Here is a 13,122-nt window from a genome sequence, read left to right as displayed (position 1 = left end):
ATCATCGTCAAAGAAAACAAACATCATCATCAACATCAACTCATGTCCAAATAGTGATGTGCTTTGAAACAGACATCATCAACATCATTATCAGCATCAGCACTTTAAGTTTACTCAGTGGCCTTCGCTAGTCACTGGGAACGTTTGAAGGAAAATCTATGTACCAATGGTCATCCTTATCTGTTTGCAAATGTTTTTTCCACAATGTATATTGGCAGCAGATAAAGGTATGGATCCCAACAGGCAGAGAAGATGCAGCCCGCATGACTAGCATATTTGTCATGAAGTATATCAAAGATTAGGCAGATATAATTCCAACTGAAAAGTATGGTTTGTGAATGATTGAGAGTTTGACAGTAGGAATAGATCAAATAGAAGGTCATCAGGACCCACCTGGCTATCATGCATAATATTTGTGCTTGCTTTGATATGGCGACAAAAATTGATGATGATTATGGTCATTATATACTGCGTAAGCTTTGACATATTTCACAACAAATACGCCACAGTTGGATGTGTCATGAATATATCGATGTATCCATAGAAGATAACCACTATAATCATCATAAAAAATTATACAGATCTTTTAGCACGACATGAAACAATTACGGAATCAACACCAAACACCATCCATCAAGCAAAGGTAGAAGGAACATAGAAGAACAAAGAAGAAAGAAAAATACAAGGAAGAAGAAGAAGACGAAGTTGTAAGAGAAAAAAAAAGTTGCTCTGCCGCAGAAAAGAAAGAGGAAGAGAGGTTAAATAGATTAGAGATTTAGACCTGGACAATGGGTCAGGTCGGGTCACTCTCCCACCTAAACCCATCACACAAATCGAGACATTGTTTAGACTACAAATCTAGGTAACTTAATAAATACAAATATAGGTTACTTAATAAATACAAACCGACTTATAACCACAATACTTTAATTTTCAAAATTTAACAATATTTATCCAATTGTGATTTTCTATTACAAGCTTTTTCAATGTGAACGATATATCCTATCATGATTTATACAATGACTGATTCATAAATAGCGAAAAAGGAAACAATAAACCAATTGACATGATGTTTAGACTGATACGTCATATCACATTGACTAGTTTTATAATAGGTAGTTGAAACGATGTTTTTTTATTTAATTAAAGCATAATATAATTAATTTGTGCATGATTTTTGAAAACAGGTGGTACGTGAAATGACATTTCCTTTATATATGAATGACATGTCGAACAAGTTTGGCAGGCTGTCGATTAGATTTTCTTTAGAATGATGTGTTCATGAAATGAACATATAACCTGCTTGATCGCAAAGAGGGTATCGATATCGACGAAGGAGATGACGACAACTATACGTATAGCGATGGCACCGAAGAAGACGATGACAACTAGACGATCAGCGATGGCGATGAAGGAGACGACCACAACTACACGACCAGTGATGGCAATTCATGCATATATTTTCTAAACCTCGTGACTAGTTTCGGTAACATTTGCCTCTTTTATGGCGTATATTCGATTTGTGTTGTGTACTATAGAAAGTAATTTCAATGTCAAATACTGAATATTATGCTCATGTCAGTGGAACATCTACAAAAAAAGGTGGGCGACAACGCTATAAAGAGCTGCAAGAGAACATCAATCGGATGCAAGATGAATTTGTAGAAGGGAACACTATTAGTAGTTTTGTACGTATGAAACCACTATCAGTTATATATTTATGTATGTCATGGGTATGTATGTTAACAAGTTCATATTTGTTGCAAATAGACTATATCCAATTTCGTCAATTATATTCAAAGCAACGCAACAAGCAATATTAAATGCATCATCACCCCTTATTTCATGGTATATTTATACTCTTATTGGTTTATTTTCTTTTATGATTTACTCTTGTTGCTTCGTGGTTTAACCTTACTATTATCACTCTTTCGTTCAACAGACTTGCGTCCGTCGAAAGCCATACACCATTGGATTTCAAGATGCACTACCATGTTGGGGTAACGATGATCACTGCAGAGACTTTTGAACAAGTGAAAAGGTAAGTGAACAAACCTCTTGTCCAAGGTAAGCCTAACATTCCTAACATGATTTGTCTATCGATTTCTAATATATTGTATCGATCCGCAGTTATTGATTCCTACACTCTGGCAAACTGTTGAGCACTGGGTCTTATACGTGATGGATTTACGGGAAAAATAACTATGGTGCTGCAACTCATTGAACTTTCACACTGGTATACAATGTGACATTATGCATTTGGTAAGTTTTTGTCTATAGGTGTATCGTATCTTTTACGGTGGCCCAGATTTTACTATATTCTACATTAACCACAGGCGAGATTCCTAAAAGACATTTTGGGTGTCGACATTGGCGAGTGGATCTTGCTCTGTGCTGACCATGCTCCTTTACAAAGTAATGGAGTCGATTGTGGCGTATTCGTAATAAAGTATATTGAAGCAATATACAATGGACGAGAACCTGGTTTCGACGTTGTATGTTGTTTTTATCCTCTGTTATTGGGAACTCAATTTATATATTGGTTTTACATTATATTTTTATTGCAGGATGATATACCGGGATTCCACACCGAACTATGCAAAAAATTGACTGAGTTTCTAAATGTGAAAGAAAAAAATAATCATCCAACAAGAGTACTTACAAGGAAATGAATGACGCGATCCCCCCAGGATTAATATGATGTACAAAGATTTTTAACAGATTTTGTAGACTGTGTATACCAAATTTTGTATACAAATTTTGTAAGACTGTATACAAATTATGTAAATCTCTCTAGGTTGAAATAAAATTTCAATTTTACTAAACATGTGATTAGCGATATGTATTGTTTATAAATCATTGTAATGCTTACCCTACGTAAATGAAAATCGCAAAGAGGATTAGCGATGTATGCAGTGAACAAATGCTTGTAATGGTTGGTCGTCGTTAATGAAAATCCTATAAGTGATTACAGATGTGTGTTGTTCATAAATCGTTGTAATGCTCGCCCTCATTGAATGAAAATCGCAAAATAGATTTGTGATGTATGCGGTCAACAAAGGATTGTAATGTTCGCCCTTCGTAAATGAAAATCCTATAAGCGATAAGTGATGTGTGCTGTTCAGAAATCATTGTAATGCTCACCCTCCGTAAATGAAAAACACAAAATAGATTTGCGATGTATGAGGTTAACAAATGCTTGTAATGTTCGCCCTTCGTAAATGAAAATCCTATAAGCGATAAGTGGTGTGTTGTTCAAAAATTGTTGTAATGCTCAACCTTTGTAAATGAAAATCGCAAAATAGATTTGCGATGTATGCGGTCAACAAAGCTTGTAATGTTCGTCCTTCGTAAATGAAAATCCTATAAGCGACAAGTGATGTGTGTTGTTCAGAAATTGTTGTAATGCTCACCCTCCGTAAATGAAAATCACAAAATAGATTTACGATGTATGCGGTCAACAAAGGCTTGTAATGTTCGCCCTTCATAAATGAAAATTCTATAAGCGATAAGTGATGTGTGCTATTCAAAAATCGTTGTAATGCTCACCCTCCGTAAATGAAAATCGCAAAATAGATTTGCGATGTATGCGATCGACAAAGGCTTGTAATGTTCGTCCTTCATAAATGAAAATCCTATAAGCGGTAAGTGATGTGTGTTGTTCAGAAATCGTTGTAATGCTCACCCTTCGTGAATAAAAATCACAAAATAGATTTGCGATGTATGCGGTCAACAAAGGCTTGTAATGTTCGCCCTTCGTAAATGAAAATCCTATAGGAAATAAGAGATGTGTACTCATGAAAAAACTTTCATAAGCAGTTTAGGGTTTTGGGTTTAGTGTTTAGGTTTTAGGTTTTATGAATTAGGGTTTAGGGTTGATGGGCTTTGTCTATGTGGATGATATATCCTGTCACAGTTGCAAATCGATATCGCTACAACGATTTGTCCTATTGCGATTTATTTTGACGAGCTTTGTCCAAGTTAAGGTTTTTTCTATCACAATTTACACAATGACATATAAAAGACCAAAAAGAGTTTGAATGTCAAATCCACACGAGATGTGCTATCATGATTTGACTGCTACGCCCTATCGCGTTGATTAGTTTTGTAAAAGGTAGATGAAATGACATTTTTTAATTTAATTAATGTGGAATACAATTTATTGGCTCACGCTTTTTGAAAACTGGCATTATTTTTTGAAAACTGACGGTCAGTGAAATGACGTTTTCTTTATATATGAATGACATGTCACACAAGTTCTAGATGGTGTGGGTTCGCTTTGCTTTGTGAACAAGGAACCAACAAACCGACGATTTCTTCATAAACAACGTGTTCATAAATCAAACATATAACCTAATTCGTCGCAATTGTGGTATCGATATCGACTTCTAACAGATTTTATGTACTTTACAACCAAATTTTGTATAAAAATTTTTGTAAGACCATATATACAAATTATGTAAATATCTCTAGGTTGAAATAAATAAAATTTCAATTTCACTAAACATGATAAATAAGTTGGACTGTTATATAGTAAAAGCAACTTGTTGTTATGTTCGGCTTTCGTAATTGAAAATCGTAAAAGTGATTAGCGTTGTGTAAAGTAGAAACATGTTTTTTTTTAACGTGACTTTCTATAAGTATATAAATCTATTTTAATCAATGTAGCACACAAATGTCACTGAACAAATAGTTGTAATGATCGGCCTTCGTAAATTAATATCGAACAAGCGTTTATATAAGGCTGAAACGATTTGCATAAACATTCATAAATGGTGATCACGATTTGCAATGAGGTCTGTCTTTAAGACAATGAGCTTTGTCTAAGTGAACTATAAGTGTCATCGCGATTTATACAATGATGTATGAAGGCTATGTGCTAATGCTATTTGCTTTTACGGCAGTGTCTATGTCAACGCAATTTCCTAATCGCTTTTACGGGCGATTGGGGTTGAGGGTTTAAGGATTTTGGGTTTTACTACAATGATACAAAATGAATTAAATTCTTAAATACAAATCGATTTTGTTCACAATTACAAACAAAGATATATCGTTCTCGCTGTAACTTCATAACTACAAATCCACATGATTTACGTGATTTACATGATTTACAACCACATTCATATAGAAAAATATTAGTATTTAGTTACATTATCAATGGGAGGACAGTTCCATTGAACACATATCTATCTTTTAGAGACTCAGATTTTTACAGAAGAGAGCACCAAAATATTCGTATTGTTTATCGTCGCATCCTTCTATGCTGAGAATACATCCTCTGCAAGCAAACGAGCTAGAGGAAAATGTCACCTCACTGCACCATTTTCATCGGACTGAGGCCGATTCTTAGAGACTCTAGCATTGGTGTGCTCTTGACAATAAGCTTCAAAGGTCAGTAATTGTTCCCTTGAAGAGCCGAGGGGCTACATGATAGATCGCTCACCTTACATATTTGTCATGAAGTATATCAAAGATTAGGTAGATATTTTTCTATCTGAGAAGTATGGTATGCGAACAATGTAGGGTCTGACAATAGGAATAGATCAAATAGATGGAATTCTGCATCACATCCCCTGTCTATCAAGCACAGGTAGAAGGAACACAGAAGAACAAAGAAGAAAGAAAAATACAAGGAACAAGAAGAAGAAGAGGAGGAAGAAGAAGAAGAAGGAGAAGGCAGAGGAGAAAAAAGAAGAAGAAGTTGAGCTGCCGCAGAAAAGAAAGAGGAAGAGAGGTTAAATAGATTAGGGTTTTAGACCTGGACAACGGGTCGAGTCTTGTAGAGTAGGGTTTTATATATAAATCTATATTAGGGTTTTACATTTTGCAGGGTTTTAGGCACGTGTACAGGCATCGACACGATGTGTAGTCTTGGTAAAGTACAAATCCAATTAACAGTTGCAAAACCTTATGAGTAAATTGCTATATTACATATCGATATCGTTCACATAGACAAACAAAGACATATCTTTGTTTAGTGTTTAGGGCTTACTATTTACTGTTTAGGGTTTAGGGCTTACTGTTTAGGGTTTAGGGTTTTGTGTTTAGGGTTTAGGGTTTAAGAAGCTACCGAGATAATGATATATCTTTGTTTGCCCTTATTAACGATAGCAATATTTAATATCGCGATTGACGAGCTTTGTGTTTTAGGTTTATGGATTTTTGATGGAGGAAATTGGATTTAGGGTTTAGGGTCATGATCTGTCTATGTGAACGATATAGCCTATCATAATTTATAATTTCATGTCGATTTAAGTCATAATTGAAATTCGATTTCGCAGCTACGATTTGTCTGATCGCGATTTGTGTTGACGAGCTTTGTCTAGTTAACAATTTTCCTATCGTGGTGTACACAATCACATATAAAAGACGCAAAAGATTATGAAAAACAAATCCAAACGAGACTTGCTATCGTGATTTGACTAATTCGTCCTATCGCTTTGATTAGTTTTGTATAAGGAAGATTAAATGACATTTATTAACTTCATTACTGCGCAATGCAATTTATTGGCTCTCATTTTTTAGTAACTGGCATTATTTATTTAAATACTGATGGTCTGTGAAATAACGTTTCCTTCATATATGAATGACACGTCGCACAAGTACTGGATGGTGTGATTATCCTCTACTTCATAAATGAGGAACAGATAAACCGATTGTTCCTTTATAAACCTCATGTTCATAAATCGAACATATAACCTGCTTTATCACAAATGGGGTAGCGATATCGATGGAGACGAGGGAGGAGACGACGACAGCTACATGACCAGCGATGGTTATTCAGGCATGTATTGTCTAAACATCGTGTCTATTTTCTTCAAAATTCATCTTTTTTATGTTGTTTATGCGATTTGTGTTGTACACTGCATAATAGAATTCCAATATCGTTTATTGAATATTCTGCTAATGTCAGTGGAACATCCACCAAAAAAGTTGGGTGAAAACTCAGCAAATCACTCCAAGACAACATCAATCGGCTGCAAGATGAATTTGTAGAAGGAAACACTATCAATAATTTTGTTTGTATGAAACCACTATCAGTTATCTATTTATGTATGCCATGGGTATGTACGTTAACAAGTTCATATTTGTTGCAAACAGACTATATCTGATTTCGTCAAGTATATTAAAAGCAACACAACAAGCAAAACTAGAAGCATCGTCAGCCCTTATTTCATGGTATATCGGTTCTCTTTTATGTTTATTTTGGTTTTTTATTTACTTTTGTTGCTTCGTGTTTTAACATTGTTATTATCACTGTTTCAGTCAACAGAGTATCGTACGCCGATTGCCATACTCCATTGGATTTCAAGATGGACTATCATACTGGGTTAACGGTGATCATTACGGAGACTTTTGGCCAAGTGAAAAAGTAAGTGAACAAACCTGTTGTGCAAGGTTACGACATAACAGTCCTAACACCATTTGTACAATCGATTTGCAGATATTGATTCCTACACTCTGGCAATCTGAAAAGCATTGGGTCTTATATGTGATTGATTTACATGAAAAACAACTATGGTGTTATAATTCGTTGGACTTAGACAGTATTTACAACTTGACATTTCACATTTCGTAAGATTCCATCTATAAGGGTATCGTATCATGTACGATGGTCAAGAATTTACTTTCTTCTGCATTAATCACAGGTCAGTTTCATCAAAGATATTTTGGGAGTTGACGTTAGCGAGTGGATCTTTCGCTTTGCACACGATGCTCCTTTATAAAATAATGGCATCGATTGTGGCATATTTATAATAAAGTATATTGAAGCGATATACAATGGTCGAGAACCATATTTTGATGTTGTATGCTCTTTATTACCCTCTGACATTGGGGACTCAATGTATATATTGGTGTCATATTACATTTTTTTGCAGGTTGATATGTCTAGATTCTGCACAGAACTATGCAGAAAATTGATGTCATTTCTAATTGTGGAAGAAAAAATAACTCAGCCGACAAGAATACGTAAAAGGCAATGAATGATGGGACCCCCACGCAGGAGTAATTTGATGTGCATCGACTTCCAGTAGATTTTATAGATTGTATAACCAAATTTTATATAAACAATTCTTGTAGACTATGTATATAAATTATGTAAATATCACTAGGTTCAAATAAATAAAATTTCAATTTCACTAAATACACCAATAAATTGGACTATTATATAGTAAAAGCAAATCGTTGTTATGTTCGCCCTTCATAAATGAAAATCGTTCAAGCGATTAGCGTTGTGTAAAATGAAAATGAGTTGTTTTCTTGAACATCACTTTATATAAGTGTACAAACATTATTTGCAAAAATATTAATAAACAGTGAAATCGATTTACACAAGCAATGGCAGTGCACCTTTACCACGATTTGTGCTCATGAACAGAGTGATTGTCATCCAGTTGTGACCGACATAGACGTCAATTTGTAAATTGTTATACCATCGCGATTTACAAAATGATGTCTGTCTTTTAGACAACAAGCTTTGTCTAAGTGAACGATATGTACCATCGTGATTTACACAATGACCTATGAAGGCTACATGGTGTAGCGATTTGCTATTACGGGCAATGTCTATGTCATCGATTTTTTCTAATCGCTTTTACGAGCGATTGGGAAAGATGGTTTAAGGATTTTGGGTTTTGCTTCAACGATAAAAAATGAGTTAGATTCTCGAATATAAACGATTTTGTTCGAAAATAAAAAAAAAGACATATCATTGTCGCTGTAACTTCATAACTATAAATCCCCATGATTTACATGAATTACATTATTTATAACCACATTCAAATATAAAAAATATTAGTAGTTGGTTACAATGTTTATGAGCAGCTGAGGATACATCCTCTCCAAGTAAACGAGCTCAGTAGTAATGGCATCCCACTGTACCTTATTTCTCAGTAAACGAGCTTTGATGTTTTGTTAAACTCTTAACAAATCTGACAATGTGGAAATTGGGTCATGCAAAGAGGCATGACAACTAACTTGATGGTAATACTTAAAAATAGTCCACACGTTATTCATGTGTTCCATAGCTCACTTTTGAATTGATTTGAGCCTATCATGAAACAAAAAATATAAGACACTGCATTAAGTTTAACAAGAAATGCAAACATCCTCCCAACATTGATTATATACTAAAAGACTTATAAAATTGAAGCTATCATTTCGAGAAATCTGGTCGAGAGGATCGAAGGTTACGTTGGAAATTACGTCTGTAGGGTATTGCTGTATATTAAAAATTACATAAGTTAGATATTGATAAGCTTCACGTAATGCAATTTACATGAGAAGCAATATAATATCTTACATACTTATTCATGTGAAGGGCTTTGTTGCTTTTGATTAGAGGTTGGTTGTTTCTTAGACTTTTTCTTGCCAACCAATTCTAGTGCATCATTTGCTCTCCGACGACTGCGATCAAAGACAGGTTTTCTTTTGATACCCTTCGCTTGATGAATATTTCCATCATAATCAACAACGTTCACTCCTGACTTATTGAAGATGTTGTTTACGCTTCGGCGCAACTTCTCAGGAGTGTCAAGGGAAGCATGATTTTCACCTACGTTGTTTGATCCCATTATCTTGGACTGGTATTCATGAGTTGCAACGGACTGATGGTGAATTAACTACACATTTTCAAGTAACTCTCTTAACGCTTTTCTCATGCATACATAGGCTTCTTCACTTTTTGATGCCAAATCTGCAACATGCATAAATGACCTAAACAGTTGTTGGCAACGGGAGTCTACGTGGCACTTCTCATCAAACCCAGATTGACTAACATTATCCATATCCAGCAGTTCAATCTTTGCGCGTCTCCTCCATCTTTGCATTAAATATGACTCAGGTATTTCTTATATCTTCTCTTGATTAAGTACCTTTAATGCATGATGACATAAAATACCTTTGAATTCATATATTTTGCATGTATATTCAACTTTTTTGTTGTCAACATTGTACGTGACATGTGCTTCTTGTCTTTTCTGATGTTCTTTGCCCTCCCATAAAATATGGTATTTGTGCATATTCTCGGTTTGCACGAGTCATTCTATGTTGCAATTCATGACATGTATAACCTCTTTCTTAATCTATTCAAATACAGTTAGTGTATACAGATCTGCAGGTCTCATCAATAATTTCATGCCCAATGTTATAGGGCGTGTATTGAAACATTTTACATCTTGTTCAAGCTCATTTTGTCTTAGATCGTCTACAAATAATTCATATTGTTTCATGAATCAAAAAATTGTTAAACATGAATACATGGTTTTCTTCAGTATGGCATGCATAGATTCAACTCTTTGTGTGCTTATCATACCTGCACAAAAGTATTGTCTTCCATATGCCAATGCCCACTTCTCTTTTTCTGCATATAAATTTTGTAACCACAGACAATCTTCAAGGTCGTATATCTGAATCATTTCCTCCCAATCTGACATAAAGGTGACCTCGTCTATGCTCTCAAGTACACACCTTGTAAACTTTTTGTCAAACTTTGTCTTCTGATTAAATATGTGTCCTATGTTCTTTGTTGCATTTTGAAAGATATGCCACAAACATAGGCGATGATGTGCATCTGGCCACACATGAAACATTGCAGTCTCAATTGCGTGATCATCATCTGTAAGTACAACTTCAGGTTGCTTCTCATTCATTGCATGTGTAAATACTCTGAACAAACACTCAAAGCTTTCCTTGGTTTGGTCATACAAAAAAGCGACGCCTAATATACAACTCTGTGAGTGATGGTTCACTCTGACAAACTGCGCAAATGGCCATTGTTCAGTATTAATCTTCACTGTCATATAAAAAAAAAGTGCATCATTGAAGCATTCATAATCTACTCTTGACTTTGAATCTGCCCAAAAATATTCACAGCATATCCAGTTTTATTCAGTTGCATTGCACTAAAGAAACCAGGGTCAATGTTTGATTTCTTCTGTAAATAATCAACCAAAGAACATATTTATTCATTCTTCATGTTATCTGTTCTCTTCCTTCTCAAGTGGTTTTTTAGATCCATAGGTGTGAATGACACATTCTCGCGACCACCATCTATGTGCACAAACAAATTGTATGTCTTTATTGGTGCAATGTCGGCACTATAAGCTATTTCAGTCATTGCAGCATGCGCTACAGTTACTTTATAATGTGACCTTAACATAGGAGTCATAAATGAAGCAGATAAATCATAATTATGATCACTGATTAAAGTACGAACTACATATTTCTCATTCAAATGTTTTCTTAGCACCATTCTCGCTGGACATCCACATCTTGATTCTGGCATGATCCTTGTTGGATTTCTAATTGATTTCTTCTAAACTTCCTTAGAACAAACATATGTCTTTCTCACCATGACACCCTGTGCATTTTTTGACCAAAAAACCTTCTAACACTGAAGCTAAATTTTAAGGCATAATCATTGTAACATTTATATGCAGTATCCTCAGTATTAAACTGCATTCTTTCTACGGGAACAAAGTCAGGTATACTATCATGTACATTTTCAGTGCTTGCACCTTTATCAAGTGTATTGTCAGGATCGTCTACCTCATTATCGAATTGCATTTCTTCTGCTGGAACATTCAAGTCAAGAGTGAATCCAATGCACACACCCTTGTTATCATGTGCATCATTAGTGCACGTGTTCACTTCTTCAGGTGCGTCATTAATACATATGTTCACTTCTCTGTATCTTTCAAATGATTGAGATGAATCATCTTCATTACAACCAGATGATAAGCTCACCACTGTTATAAGCAAGATATCATTTTGCGTTAGCAAGTGCATATGTTTACTACGATTTATTCAGGATGCATATAACAACGAATACCGATAAGGTTAAACAAGTCAAAGAAATGATTTAATGAATCACAGTATAAAAGCAACTACGGTTTGTTATTTGCTTATACTATGTATCGAGTTGTTACTTACCATGCCAATAAAAGAAACGATGTGTAGTACATATGTGTTGACGATAGCGCTTTAATTATATCTACGATGTTGTGAAGCGAGTTCAATAGAAATCGCTAAATGAGCAGTGATTTGAATACGTAAATCGCAACCGCAAGCGCGTAAAAATGTATTTTTGCACGCACACATTTTAAAAGTCTTTCTACAAATATCTTACAAATATATACTACAAAACACATAATATCTTATAAATCGATATACATATCGCATAATATATTACAAATCGATACGACAATTCAGCATAATACCTTACAAATCGACACTACAAAACATATAATATCTTACAAATTGATAAATATATCGCAAAATATATTACAAATTGATACAGAAATTCAACATAATAGCAAACAAATCAATATTAAAAAACAAAACAATATCTCACAAATCGGTAGTATGTTACTAAAACCGCGATTTGAGATATAATGCATATACTGAGTGAATAGAGGATACCGGATGGGGTAGAGGCCCTTCTTCACATTTGTAAACAAGCATTCTTGTCAACAGGCCCCAACGTCTTACAAATATCGATAAGTTTCCAACCATCAAAAGGACAAGATCCACCTACAGTAACAAAACAATGCTTTAATGGCACTCAAGACAACATACGTTCTTCAATGATAGCATGATGACATGGAAAGTTACTCATGATGCCTTAATGGCACTGGTTGGAATGTTTGTGTGTCATTGCTTTCTTCCATAATGCCTAATGACAACGAAAAAGAAGAGAAGACTGTAAAAAGAAATGGCTGACAAATTCGCCTATGACGCCCACCAATGATCGAACTAGTCGATCGCGAACACGGGAATGCTTTGTAACACAAGGCAAGAACGAGAAGGCGACAATGTGTTGTAAAACAGGCTAAAAAACAAGGCGGGAACCTCGACTCGAGACGACGACAAAGTTTGTGTTGTCAAAGGGAGCTCCTGTTACAGCAGATGGCGCAAAAGTTTACTGCTTAGGGCGAAAACGAAACATTTGGACTTTGAAGAGTTAACATCATACTTTCTGGATGAAGGACTTTTTTTGTCCTTTTCTCGAACTGTCGTTTCCCTTTCTTTTGAATGGAGGATATTTTTGTAATTTTCTTGAACCATCGTTTCATGGCGAGAATAGCAGGAAAGAGTACTTAAGTCTTTGCAACCGCACCA

At 35.0% G+C, this 13,122-nt stretch overlaps 1 protein-coding gene across 1 annotated transcript in view; it reads right to left on the bottom strand.

The window, feature by feature from the left end:
* LOC149822271 (RNA polymerase sigma factor sigF, chloroplastic-like) overlaps positions 1-13,122 on the bottom strand; it is a 63,912-nt gene that overhangs the window by 6,751 nt on the left and 44,039 nt on the right. The window lies entirely within an intron of this gene.

The sequence above is a fragment of the Nuphar pumila genome, chromosome 11 (assembly GCF_984573655.1).
Source record: "Nuphar pumila chromosome 11, dmNupPumi1.hap1.1, whole genome shotgun sequence".
Classification (NCBI taxonomy): domain Eukaryota; kingdom Viridiplantae; phylum Streptophyta; class Magnoliopsida; order Nymphaeales; family Nymphaeaceae; genus Nuphar; species Nuphar pumila.
Note: the sequence above shows the minus strand (reverse complement) of the source record. Positions and strands in the feature narration are given on the sequence as shown.